The sequence below is a fragment of the Culex pipiens genome, chromosome 3 (assembly GCF_016801865.2).
Source record: "Culex pipiens pallens isolate TS chromosome 3, TS_CPP_V2, whole genome shotgun sequence".
In the NCBI taxonomy this organism is placed as follows: Eukaryota; Metazoa; Arthropoda; class Insecta; order Diptera; family Culicidae; genus Culex; species Culex pipiens.
Genome location: NC_068939.1, coordinates 3,967,884 through 3,982,439, shown reverse-complemented (window position 1 = coordinate 3,982,439; position 14,556 = coordinate 3,967,884). Strand labels below are relative to the sequence as shown.

The window sequence follows — 14,556 nt, the reverse complement described above, 5'->3', positions numbered from 1 at the left end:
ATGAACTGCGTCCGATTTGATATACGCGTATGCAAATTAAGATTGGAGTTGAGTTGGACGGTTTTGGGCAGGAAGTGTTGCAATTTTCGGAAGTTGTTGTTTTGGAGTTGTCGAGAAAGGTTTAATTTCCCAAAGATTTAAGCTGTTTTGAAAGTGAAAGTACCCTGATCTCCCTCAATCGTGTACCTATCAGTGAGCAATTACGATGTTGCCACATCGTTAACCCTTCAGAGTAAAAGCCTGCACATCCGATACAACAACCGGCGTGCGATCTGCTTAATTAAATCCTTCAAATTGAACCCGGAAGGTGACCCAAACGATTAGCTCCATGATTGCCGATCGTCACGCCGTAGTCGCCGTAACCGATAACCATACCATTCCAACTCTATAATGGACGGACGGACGGACAACCGGTTAAGCCCCCCCAAGCAAGCACACTGTCAGTTATAATTACCAATGCCTTTCCGGTTTTCTTCACCGCCGCACTTCGACACACTCATGTGGGGTGCGTTCGGCGTTGGGTACTTACTCACAAAAAAAAAACAACAACAACCTGACATTGTGCATTGCATTACCGGCCAAGGGGATTATTGGAGGAAGCTAAATTAATACCGAAGTTAGTTATGCTGTATGGTGTACAGTAAATGAGCCTTCCTTAGGACGGTGAAGCTTAATTGAGGTGGATGCCGTTTGTTTGTAGTACGAACATATTTTGTGTTATGTTAGGTTTATTTAGTTTTCTGTTAAATCAGAAAAACTCAAAAGATTAATTATCCAGAAATACTTGGGATATATATCATTCTTATAAAACATCAAACATCGCCATGTTTTTTTTTTTGGATTCGGACAAAAGGTTGTCCATTCAATCCCTTTTTTACTGCATGCTCTATATCAAAATGGCAATTTAGCATCGTAAGTTTTTCCACACAAGTTTCCATTCTATTTTGCGAACTGATCATACAAAAGAGGCATAGGCACTGAAAAGATAATAGGGTAATTCTCCGCCAACTCACACAGCAGTTGCCCCGACCCCTCTTCGATTTGCGTGAAACTTTGTCCTAAGGGGTAACTTTTGTCCCTGATCACGAATCCGAGGTCCGTTTTTTGATATCTCGTGACGGAGGGGCGGTACGACCCCTTCCATTTTTGAACATGTGAAAAAAGAGGTGTTTTTCAATAATTTGCAGTCTGAAACGGTGATGAGATAGAAATTTGGTGTCAAAGGGACTTTTGTGTAAAATTAGACGCCCGATTTGATGGCGTACTCAGAATTCCGAATAAACGTATTTTTCATCGAAAAAAACACTGAAAAAGTTTTAAAAATTCTCCCATTTTCCGTTACTCGACTGTAAAAAATTTTGGAACATGTCATTTTATGGGAAATTTAATGTACTTTTCGAATCTACATTGTCCCAGAAAGGTCATTTTTTCATTTAGAACAAAATTTTTCATTTTAAAATTTCGTGTTTTTTCTAAATTTGCAGGGTTATTTTTTAGAGTGTAACAATGTTCTACAAAGTTGTAGAGCAGACAATTACAAAAAAATTGATATATAGACATAAGGGGTTTGCTTATAAACATCACGAGTTATTGCGATTTTACGAAAAAAAGTTTTGAAAAAGTTGGTCGTCATCGATCATGGCCATTCATGGTCACCCGCGACAGACACGGACGACGAAACAAAGAGAAACGCAAAAAGTAACTTTTTCAAAACTTTTTTTCGTAAAATCGCGATAACTCGTGATGTTTATAAGCAAACCCCTTATGTCTATATATCAAAATTTTTGTAATTGTCTGCTCTACAACTTTGTAGAACATTGTTACACTCTAAAAAATAACCCTGCAAAGTTAGAAAAAACACGAAATTTTAAAATGAAAAAAATTGTTCTAAATGAAAAAATGACCCTTCTGGGACAATGTAGATTCGAAAAGTACATTAAATTTCCCATAAAATGACATGTTCCAAAAAATTTTACAGTCGAGTAACGGAAAATGGGAGAATTTTTAAAACTTTTTTAGTGTTTTTTTCGATGAAAAATACGTTTATTCGGAATTCTGAGCACGCCATCAAATCGGGCGTCTAATTTTACATAAAAGTCCCTTTGACACCAAATTTCTATCTCATCACCGTTTCAGGCTGCAAATTGTTGAAAAACACCTCTTTTTTCGCATGTTCAAAAATGGAAGGGGTCGTACCGCCCCTCCGTCACGAGATATCAAAAAACGGACCTCGGTTTCGTGATCAGGGACAAAAGTTACCCCTTAGGACAAAGTTTTACGCAAATCGAAGAGGGGTCGGGGCAACTTTTCCCGATTTCGTGTGAGTTGGTAGAGAATTACCCAATATCTATTTTTTTAATTCACTTTTTGTTATATATAATGTTTATAATGTTGTAGGGACCATCCATAAACCACGTGGACACTTTAGGGGGGGGGGGGTTTGTGTAGCGATTGTCCACGATCCATACAAAAAAGTTTTTTTTTGTATGGACAATTGTCCACGGGGGGGTAACAGATTCCCAAAAAAAATCTTTGGAAATTCTTCAAAATTACTCCAAAACAGTGCTGTTAAACGTTAATTAACGTTAACGCGTCCGTTAATCGTTAAAATTAACGTGAACGCGAACGGAGCCTACGTTGATCTTAACGAGAACGTGAACGGAGCACGTTAATTAACGCCGTTAATTAACGCGTTAATCCTTCTGAGGCCCCGACTTTGAGGGCCTGTATATCCCAAATGACAACATTTAGCGGGTTACTTCCAATTCGACTTGACTCTATAAGCTCCCGGAAGAGGTATTTGGCCATCGTGGCCACCGGTTCCGGCAACCCGGAACTTCCGGAAAACATATTTTTTACTGGTTTTATTAAGGAACAAGTATTTGAGTAAATTTTTCAAACGTTTTTTTTGTTAATCTTAACATTGCCTGTTTTGGGTCGAATCAGGCCAACTGTGACCACTCCAGAATCGGTTCCAATGTACACCATATACTTGATTAACACAACAAAATGGGGTTGTTTAAATCGAGAAACGTTTTAAAAAAGAATGTCCATGACTTAAGTTGAGGATAATTTTCAAAATGTATCAATTGTAATTCGTTTAATTTTGTTATTAACACATTTTAGCATAGTTTTGGAAAACCTAGGATGTTCTAGTTCATCCGAAACATCCGGGAATGTTTTGCAACAGGCTTACCAAAGAAACAAGTCGACAACGGACAACGGATACTACACCCAAAATTCACAGTCGAGATAATCGTTCTCTCAAAATTTATTGAGGGATCAGTGCCAAAATCGATAGAATAATGGTACCAACTCACACCATCATAACAAATGAGTTCATTCGTTAGTTGAATCAATAAATTTCCAACAAGTGTCATACATCGACTTCTGACCTCTCCTTGGTCACCAAGCTGTGGTGGCCGAGGCAGTTAAGTCATTGGAATGGTATGTCAAAGGTCTCTGGTTCGATTCCCGTAGTCAACACTTTTAGTTTTTTGTTTGACGGATGAACTTTTTTTGCAAATGAACCTCGAGAGAATAGTTCTATCGCCCATCTCGAGCTGTGTTCTCTGTGTCCGTGAATGGTACCACTATTCTCTCGACTCGAGACCATCATTATCTCGGACTAGCGCTGCCAGTTTTGGGTGTACCCAGACTGCTTCAGTAGTATGATAGGTTACAGTGCATTGTTGTAACAATTTATTGGGATGTTCTGAGTCATCCGAGAACCCCTTGGAGTTAAGACCGGTGAGTCTACCGCCGTAACAAGCAGGAGGTCGGCGGTTTTTGACCCCGGCACATACCCGAATAGCTTCAGAGAGTATGGTAGACTACTTTGCTAATGTGTTGGAAAGTCCTGAGTCATCCAAGGACTCCCTGGAGTTAAGATCTGCGGGTCTACCGCCGTGACAAGCCAGAGGTTGACGGTTTTTGACCCCGGCACATACCCGAATAGCTTCAGTGAGTATGGTAGACTTCTTTGTTAATGTGTTTGGATGTCCTGGGTCATGCAAGGACTCCCTGAAGTTAAGATCTGACTGACAGCTTGTCACAGTTCTGCCGTCTCTACTTCCACCGTAACCATGGAAACCACCATGCAGCCCAACCCACGCAGCCTATCGTGGGGTGGGTGGGTGTTTGTGTGTGGTAACCAGCGTGGTTTCCATGGTTACGGTGGAAGTAGAGACGGCAGAACTGTGACAAGCAGCAGGATAGCTGGCCTACTTGGATTCAGTGCTTTGCGACTGCGTCTGCTTGCACTATGCTAACTGAAAGCACCCACGAAAACTGTAGGTTTTTTAACTGGACCACCGAAAACAATAGGCAGTGCATTACAAAAAATCATGGAATTTTGTATGTCGGTCGTAGGCATAATTTTTCTCCATATTCAAGGTCAAGTTCAATACAAGGTCGGGTCATTAGGCGTCGGTATGATTCCGTAGCAACTTTTCAAAACGGCGTAACCTTGGATGTTGGCCAACGATAGCCGGTTCCGGAGTGGTCCGGTTGGGCCAGCAAACATAGGCATGACCATGACAGATGAATTTCACAGAGTTCAACATGTTACATGTTGGGGGTTTCAATAAGGCAGTCTTCGGAACTGGGTACAAGGTACATTGGAACCGATTCTGGAGTGGCCACAGTTGGCCTGAATCGACCCAAAACAGGCAATGTTAAGATTAACAAAAAAACATCCGTTTGAAAAATTTACTTAAATACTTGTTTCTTGATAAAACCAAAATTTACTTAAATACTTGTTTCTTGATAAAACCAGTAAAAAATATGTTTTCCGGAAGTTCCGGGTTGCCGGAACCGGTAGCCACAAAGGCCAAATACCTCTTCCGGGAGCTTATAGAGTCAAGTCCAATTGGAAGTAACCCGCTAAATGTTGTCATTTGGGATATACAGGCCCTCAAAGTCGGGGCCTCAGAAGGATTAACGCGTTAATTAACGGCGTTAATTAACGACGTTAATTAACGTGCTCCGTTCACGTTCTCGTTAACATCAACGTAGGCTCCGTTCGCGTTCACGTTTAGGTTAACTTTTAACGATTCCGTTAAGTTAAACGTCGTTAATTTATACGTTTAACAGCACTGCTCCAAAACACCTAAAAAAAACAAGGGGTATTTTGTTTTGAAACTTTGATATAACTATTTTTCGTTTGCGATTTTGATTTTGCTCTTAAAAATACTTTTAGATATTTTTAAAATTGCATTGCGACAACGCGATTTATCGATAAAAAAAAATTAAGAACTTTTCGCTTGAAAAATGGATTTTTACTTAAAAAATTTTAGGGTGCATTTTAAATATTCTTTAAAATCATGATTTTTTTGTATCTCCGTAAAAAATAGTTTGGGATTTCTTCTCAGCGGATAATCAAAAATTAAAAAATATATGTTTTTTGGGAATTTTACTTTTTATAAAAATAGTTTATCGAAAAAAAAAAGATTTTTTTAGAGTAAGAAAGAACCCGCATAAAGAAAATCATGAAATCCTCCGCTTTTGTAAAGAATTGCTCAACTTTTAAAAATGGGAATAAGCTTTTTGTGATGCTTTAAAATTTAGAATATATTTTTTTCCTCTCTTGGCTAATTTTCAAAAAACAAATTTTCAAAAAACCTGCCTCTTAATTAATATTTGTTCAATACTTTTTTTAACTGTTCCTGTAGGAAGAAATTGCGATTTCTCACAGTTTTATTTTATTCAAGCGCATTTAACTTAACTACTTTTGTTAAAAATTTAATTGAGAATTCTTCGATACGTTTCTAGTGATCAATTTATATATAAAAAAACGTTACTTAATCCACCCTTAGGTGGTTGGTGCCTTCTGTGGCTGCTTTAAAATTTGAAGAAAAAGCCGGATATGTACCTAAGATTTTTTTCAAAAAAGTTGAAATGCATTGGAATTTTATTGCATCCTCATCCTCAATCTAATCTGCGTGCTCCCAGGTTTTTTGATGCTATTTTGTTGTAATATCATTAGAGCAACGCGAACCCGCTCTTTTTCAATCAAATTTTTTCAGGATTTGGCCCCTGAATGCAACAATTTGAAAAAGATATATCTTATATATATGTTCTCTTATTTTATATTACCGTAAAACTTTGATAGCCGGGGTGACTTTGATAGGGTTTTCCGCAAAATGAAGAGTACAATTTAAATACTTACTGACTGGTTTAGAATCATATTGACTGTGCTAGAGAAGTTTTCAAAGTACCTCAAGAAGAACTTTTCATAAAATTTTGAAAAGTTTATAAAGTTAGTTAACTATAGTTAAGAAAATGTTGATGAAAGTCATTATTTTAAACTTCTCAAAGTGTCATGATTTTCTCAATAAACATGATTTTGAATCCGAAAACGGAATGCATATTTGGATTCTTTGGACAATCTTTCACTAGGAGAAGGTTAAATAAGTTTGTAAATAATAAATAACATGTGTTTTTGAGACACACTTAAAAAAATCTCCAAATTTATAGGCAATTCAAGTTGAACAAATTTCATGTAAAATGTGAAAACTTGTGATTCGTGCTTCGAATTCAGTATAAAATGCAATATAAATCGATAATTTTATGAACAAAACTAGTTTTAACAAATTTCAGACAAAATTCTGACTTTTTAACAATTTTACCTGAAATTTATATATATTTTAGTAAAAAGCTTATAAACTTCGTTAACTTAATATAAACACTGAGTTTTTTTTCTTAAAAACTATATCAGCTACTTTAGTGATGGTACATTGAACGTACAAATAAAGTTTAATTATCTTAAATATGATTTTAACAAGAAAAACTATTGATAGTCACCGCGGAATTCAAACTAAGAATTTTTAACGTAACTATTTTTTTTAAACACTATTGAAAAAACTTTTTTTCCAAAAATATGCATGGACTTTGTCTGTGGGGAGGCCACATGGGAGGTACATGTTTTAAAAATAATAATCTTGAGAAAAACCTTACCTCTTGGAAAATATTCCAAAAACAAATTGAAATCCTATCAAAGTCACCTCGGTTTACGGTATCATATTCATTGTTATTAATAAAAGAGTCTGAATCATCAACACTTATGTCTTTGTTTTGATTTGGTACGGTAAAAAAAACTCAAGCTCACTCGCTCCAACACTTCTCGAAAATTCTCCTCTCGCATACCTCAATTTACAAAACGCCCGGTAATTACCTCTTTCATCAGCCAAGGCGCGTGTCCGCGGCCTTGAAAATCGAAGAAAACAACAAACGATTTATCGTTGCTCACATAATAACTTGCGGTTATTTTTCATCGCGCTGAAATCGAGAAACACGCCATAAAATGATAGTGATTAATCGTATTTCCTCGTACCTACTTCTACCCTCGGCTGGTCGACAGAAAACGATTATCGAAACGGGGTGTGTGAGCCCTCAGGATCAATAAACTCTTCGAGATATGACTAAGATCGGCGAAATCATTTCCTACCTTGCTGGACAATGCCGTTGAAAAGGTCAGTTGTTCGCCCCAATTGGCTGTCACATTAGCCTGTCCCATTTTGAGGTCATGTCGAGGAATTTCAGGTGCTCACTTCTTAAATGATAGATTATGATGTTAGGAACAATGTTTTCTTAGACAAGAAAAAATAATAAAATACTTTCTCGCACCCCCTAGTCGATTTACTGAAAAAAGTCACTTTTTTGAACAAATTTTCTAAAATCGCTTGGAATCAATACAAAAATTGTTTCGATCAGGTGTGTATTACCATCAAACGATAGGTTTCTGTCCATAGATTAAGATGCACTATCAATATTGGACCAAAATTTAAGTTTTTGGACTCTCCCAGGAGGATTTGTGTCGAAAAAATCGCATTTTTTCGAAACTTTTTTCAGAAATGTTCATTTAATTTAGGGTAGCCTATTTTTCCCAGTGAAACCAATACATGCAGCTTATAGGAAATTTCATGGCGAACATTTTTCCCTCTGAGAAAATCCAATTTCGACACTCCAGCGCCGAGATATTTGAGTTTTAGTGAGGAAAAAAGTGCCAATTTTCAAAATTTCTCAGAATTCAGAAGCAAGGCCTACTAATTACACGATGTAGCAAGCATATGTCTCAAAGGTCAGGGTATGCTTTTTTATAGTAATTTTGGCCGCTGAATCCGAATCTGAAATCAAATTTCGTGTAAACAGTGATGTTTTGGAGCTACACCCTTTTGGAATGTTATTTGCGTGTTTAAGAGGCAGTTTTTGTAAATATTGCTCGGTTTGTTCTAGAGGTCGTCTCGAGGTGCTCCGATTTGGATGAAACTTTCAGCGTTTGTTTGTCTATACATGAGATGAACTCATGCCAAATACGACAAAGGGAAGTGGGGTAAAACGGGCATTGAAGTTTGAGGTCCAAAAAACATAAAAAATCTTAAAATTGCTCGCATTTTAGTAAAACTTCATCAATTCCAACTCTCTTAGATGCATTCGAAAGGTCTTTTGAAGCACTTCAAAATGAGCCATAGACATCCAGGATTGGTTTAACATTTTCTCATAGCTTTTGCAAATTACTGTTAAAAATGGTTTTTTTTTTTAAAAAAAACCTCAATATCTTTTTGCAAGTTAGGGAATTTCATGGACTATAAGCCTGCGGTAATAACTTTTTGGCTAATCGCAGTTTTTCTCATAGTTTTTCGATATTTCTATAATAAACATTTTACAACGTTAGTTATTGTCCTGTAGGCATCCATAGCGGCACTTTTTAGTCTCACTTTTGTCATATTTCAAATCCTCGGAAAATTAAAACTTCAATGCCCGTTTTACCCCACTTCCCTTTGTCGTATTTGGCATGAGTTCATCTCATGTATAGACAAACAAACGCTGAAAGTTTCATCCAAATCGGAGCACCTCGAGACGACCTCTAGAACAAACCGAGCAATATTTACAAAAACTGCCTCTTAAACACGCAAATAACATTCCAAAAGGGTGTAGCTCCAAAACATCACTGTTTACACGAAATTTGATTTCAGATTCGGATTCAGCGGCCAAAATTACTATAAAAAAGCATACCCTGACCTTTGAGACATATGCTTGCTACATCGTGTAATTAGTAGGCCTTGCTTCTGAATTCTGAGAAATTTTGAAAATTGGCACTTTTTTCCTCACTAAAACTCAAATATCTCGGCGCTGGAGTGTCGAAATTGGATTTTCTCAGAGGGAAAAATGTTCGCCATGAAATTTCCTATAAGCTGCATGTATTGGTTTTACTGGGAAAAATAGGCTACCCTAAATTAAATGAACATTTCTGAAAAAAGTTTCGAAAAAATGCGATTTTTTCGACACAAATCCGCCTGGAAGAGTCCAAAAACTTAAATTTTGGTCCAATATTGATAGTGCATCTTAATCTATGGACAGAAACCTATCGTTTGATGGTAATACACACCTGATCGAAACAATTTTTGTATTGATTCCAAGCGATTTTAGAAAATTTGTTCAAAAAAGTGACTTTTTTCAGTAAATCGACTAGGGGGTGCGAGAAAGTATTTTATTATTTTTTCTTGTCTAAGAAAACATTGTTCCTAACATCATAATCTATCATTTAAGAAGTGAGCACCTGAAATTCCTCGACATGACCTCAAAATGGGACAGGCTACTGTCACATGGTTGAATTGCACCAGTCACTAGTTACTCTTTTATGATCTGGAAGGAACTGGATCCCAAGTGCGTCGTGTAGGTACCCCATTTATTGCACTCTGGCGTTGCGACAGATAAATAAAATATGTATGTACTTGATATCCTTGAAGCAGCTGTGCAAGATTGCAACTCGAGAGGAGCTACGACCTTTTGAGGAACGAGTGGAATCTCGTTACCCTGTGTGGGTATTTCTTCCATGGAAAAAAAAAATAGAACGAGTCTACATTTATCGTTCTTTATTCTTCCTCGAAGGCTAATGGATCTTGGGCTCTGGAAACCTTCTGGAGCACTTTTATTCGACGGAAGATTCTGACCGCTGGAAACTTGTTATGCTTGGCTTTGATTTCCGCCAAAATAAAAGAAACGTGAGAGCACAAAACTCACCATCAAAACAAAAGTCGGCAAAATTTTACGTAATTTAACGTGCGCGACCGATGTTTATCATGTGTTCGCACGTGCCCGCGTCACCAAATCAGCCCAAAAGCACACTGTCAAACCGGGCTACTTTGGACACACTGTTGCTGAAAGTGGTTCAGCCAGCGTTCCCGGAATGAACGCTTTTGATCATGCATAACTGGAGCATGCAAACCGGGCCATGTAATCGAATTGAAAGTAACTAAATTGAGTTTTTTTTTGCTTGTTGATGAACTTTTTCACTACACCTCAACAACTTTTTTATTGGGCCAGGGTAGTTGGGTTCGTTTGCACGGTTATTAAGTTTCTTAAGTGGTTTATTTTTAACTCGATTCACAACGAAAATGAGGTCTGATGATATGGGAGCATCATAAATCAGATTAGGGGTAAGTGGGAAGACTTGATCCCCTTTTTGTATTGTAAACTCAAACAATCATCTAACGGCTGGTATGATTTTTTTTTTAATTTAATAGTTATTTGTATTCAACCAAACTTTTTAAAATACCAGTTTATAAAACACTTTTCAAATGTTGGGAGTTATTTGATTCTTCTCCCGTTTTTAACAATTTTATCATATTAGTAATTCTTTATAAATATCAATCACATTCTTTGCTATTTTTTTAAATTGTTTAATTAGAAATTAAAAACTTTAAACATTAATATTCAGACCAACTTGAAACATATTTTGAAATAACTGATATTTTTTTTTATAAACAATATATTTGATAAGTGAGAAAGAAAAGCCTAATTCTACCCCAAGTTCTTCCTGGGATTTTTTTTCTAGCTGACTGCGCTTGTGTTCGATTTGATAAGATTTTACTAAATTATAAATGGCTAAAACTGAAGTAAATACGAGGAATATATCTACCAAAAATTAAAATATTTGATTAAAAAAATCAGAGACTGTAAAAATGCAGAGTTTAGGGATCCTTGAAAGCACTTTTTTTACAATCCTTTCGGTTCTGTGGCCGAAATCTGATTTTTCCTACGCAGTAGTGGGCCGGAAAGAATAATTCTAAACTGCCAATGATAATACAAAAATAATCAGGCAAATAAAAATTTCCAATTTTTAATCGTCTTAAATTATATTAGATTTATTCCGGTTAATTGTAATTAAATACCCTAAATAAAAAAATTTAAACTTCTTAGGTCGTTGCAAGCATTTTGAAAGTTTAATTCTTTCGTAAAAAACATAAAAATTCAAATTTCAATAAGGCAGCATTGCTTTTGTTTTACAATCAATAGTTTATTTTATAAAAAATAATCTTTTTAAAAGAAAATCATTTTTGAGGTTCCGCTCAATTTTATTTCAATATATACAACATATTTTAGAATGATTTCAAACATACTGTAAATTAAAACAATGTGTTTATATTTTTTCTTCCAAATTAAAAAAATTAAGAAAATATATATTTTTATAGCAAGTTTGCTTACTCATTTCTTCAAAAATTTCAATTTTATAAAAAAATAACCCTTAGTTTAAGTAAAATAATTAAAAAAATAAATTTGGCTTTCTTCTGTTTATTTGTATCCACAAATTTATTTGTTTCATACATTTCACAAAAAAAAAACATTTGTGAATAAATAGGGCTTGGTGTCATTTTCAAAATAAAATAATTTATTTATTTAGAATTGAATTTGAAAAAAGTGTTTGAAACTAACCAAACAATTATATTCATATTTATATTAATTGTTGGTGATTTTTTATGTGAAAACTACAGATCAAACAAATTTAAATTTTGTTTTCTTCTATACTTTTTCTGCTCTTTTTTCATTTGTTTCATAAAAAGAGTATTTGTTATGAGAAAAAGAAGTGTCGTTTTTCAAATCAAGTACTGTTTTTTGAAAGCTGTTTTATTTTTAAATTAAAAATAAATTAAACTTCAACATTTTTTTATGAATTAAAAAATATATATTTCGAATTGTTTGTGGCTTTTCTGTCAATAAAGAGATCAGCGATTTTTCTGTTTGAAAATGTCCAAATTTGTCCATATACCAATATTAACGTTAAAAAAGACAGATACTAAATCCAAAAAATACTTTAAATTAGCAATATATGCGATTTCTTAAGCATACGTTGAATTTTATGTTAAGCTAAGTTTTTCCTCTTTTCTTGACCTCAGCCAACACCGGGGACAAAAACAAAAAAGAATTTTTAATTCCTTAATCAATAAAGCAAGATAGTCTTAAACTTTTGTTAGTAAGTTAGCATTATTCATTGTTAAAAAATAAAAAAAATAAACCTTCAATTTAAAAAATATGGTTTGAATCAGATTTAAAAATATCAAGGTTCATTTAAGCTTAAGAAACGGAAGATAATTTACAAAATTTACGTGTTCATCGAAAATAACACCAAGCATTACCACAGTGAGGCGAATCACTGCAGATTGCTTTCCGCCCAAAATATTGTGAAAACTCGAATATGAGTCAACCGGCATGAATAAATAAACCTAACTCGTAAACGAGCCCTGCCAGAGGTCTACTACTCAAGGAAAACCCACTTTACAAACCAAATAAGAAAAAAAAAGTTACTTACGTTTGCAAAAATATGCATCAAAGCAGGCGGATTTTCACTCCTTCCTTTCCTTCGGCCCTTATTTAATTTTGTAGTCGAAGGCGGCGACGCTGAAGAAATATTGCAAAACGGCGACGACACGGTTTTCTCCCCTTCTGGTATGCAATATATATATTTGTTTGTGTTTTGGTTTGTTTGTGCGAGCGAGTGTGCTGTCACAACTTTCCAATTCCACCACGTGCTTCACGTTTGATGCATTTTCGCGACGACAACACACTCACAGCCAACTTTGCTAATTGATTCACACTCTGGATGTGGGTAGAGAGATGTTTTAAGGGATTATTATAATTTTATTAATTTAATTTTTCTTAACACTTAAAATTATGTATGAAATTTAAGAAATGCCACAGATTGATAGGTCACGGTTTTTCTTCCTAGGGAAAGGGTCTTAAATTGGCACTTAAATTTCCACATTAGGGCACCAAACAGTGAAATTTCCTGACAGCTAATTGGCGTTCATTTCACTTCCTCGTTGTCGTCGTTGATTGGCTAGTTTCGTAACCAACCCACCCCCATGGTTCACAATTTTGTTTTATCAGACAGGTAAACACCGATTCGACACCCACCAATCACACACCACCACCGGTGGGGATGATGTTGCTTCGCGCTGTGCGCCCCTTTTTTGGACACTTTGAATGTTCACTTTTTTCCTCTTATTTTGCTGGAAATAACTTCGAGTGCGTGTGAAACTGGTAACCAAAAAAAATATGCGATTCAAAACAGGCTGGACAAGGTACGATCGGTTTTTTGAAAGGAAAACCACTTCACGCAACGATAGCTGAGTAATGACAATTTGTGGCGCCAGTCTTTCGAATTAAACAAAATAATTAAGCCATCTTCACGCGTTAAGCAACGTCGCGCAAATGCACTCAAATGCAGCAATCGCGTTTCGAAGCACCGCCGCGACGCTGTTGGGGTGTTATTATTATTATTGTTATTTTTATTGCTACTCGCTGCGAATTGGAATCGATTGACCAACCTGTCTGGAAAAACACACAAACAACGCGAAGTCCGCGCGACGACGACGACGCTCAACGAATGAAAATAACAACAACGCGGAGGCGGATTTGTAAGACGCAAAGGCACGTGCGCACCCTCTTGCAGCTGGACGAAGACTAACCCGAGAGGGGCCGACTTCGGGCCGTTTTCTTCTGTTGGGAGAGGGGCGCGTGGGTTCCGACCGCGTGTGGATACTAACACTACTACTGGAGTTACTATTCGGAATGTTGATCGTGGCTTTGGGTGCAAAACTGTCCTATGATGATTAGAAAAATCATAACTTTTTAAAGATATTTTGCTAAATTTTTAATGAAATTAGAATTACTGAAGAAATACATTAAACAAACATGAGCCACTCATGCGGTTATGATAGTAAATCGTTTTATTTACGCACAGCAAAGTGGAAAAGGATTGACAACGATACTGTGTGGCTTTGTGTCTGTGGTGAACGAACACTGGAAGGTTCTAATCCTTGAAAGGAAAGAACAGAAGGAATGGAAGGTTTCGTGTAGAACCGGTGGGCTCAATGAGTTATGCTGAGCGCTGGGTAATTTAACCCGGGCATGGTCTTCGGGTCTATATGACCCAAGAGCATGATAAAAGTTATCGTAACTTTTGACCTTTGGCACTTACAGAGCTGAAATTTTATGACTTTGTGCATCTTACCAAGACACACATTTGAGCCAAAAATGGACTTCCGGTGGCCACCGGAAGTGCCCCCCAGAAAAAAAGTCACACTTATGGTACTCGGGTCTATATGACCCAGAAATGTTTTTGGCTGCCAAAATTCGGAACCTTGACCGATTTTGGATGTCTTGGCCGCAAATGAAAGGTTAGAATGTCTACTTTGCGATTCCGACTGGCAGAACCGGTTTTGGGCACTGTGGCCACCGGGAACCTGCTACAACCGAAAAAAGTCCTTTTTGAGG

General features: G+C 36.3%; 1 protein-coding gene across 2 annotated transcripts in view; it reads right to left on the bottom strand.

Annotated features, from left to right (window-relative positions):
• LOC120417811 (pancreatic triacylglycerol lipase) overlaps positions 1–13,752 on the bottom strand; it is a 38,647-nt gene extending 24,895 nt beyond the window's left edge. The window contains exons 1-3 of one of the 2 annotated variants that reach the window (XM_039580011.2): positions 13,608–13,752; positions 13,195–13,317; positions 12,590–12,876 (exon numbers count right to left, since the gene is read on the bottom strand). The gene's annotated coding sequence lies outside the window, so the exon portion shown is untranslated. The remainder of the gene's footprint in view (positions 1–12,589; positions 12,877–13,194; positions 13,318–13,607) is intronic. The other variant, XM_039580013.2, reaches the window with a different exon arrangement.
• Between the last annotated feature and the right edge of the window lie 804 nt (positions 13,753–14,556).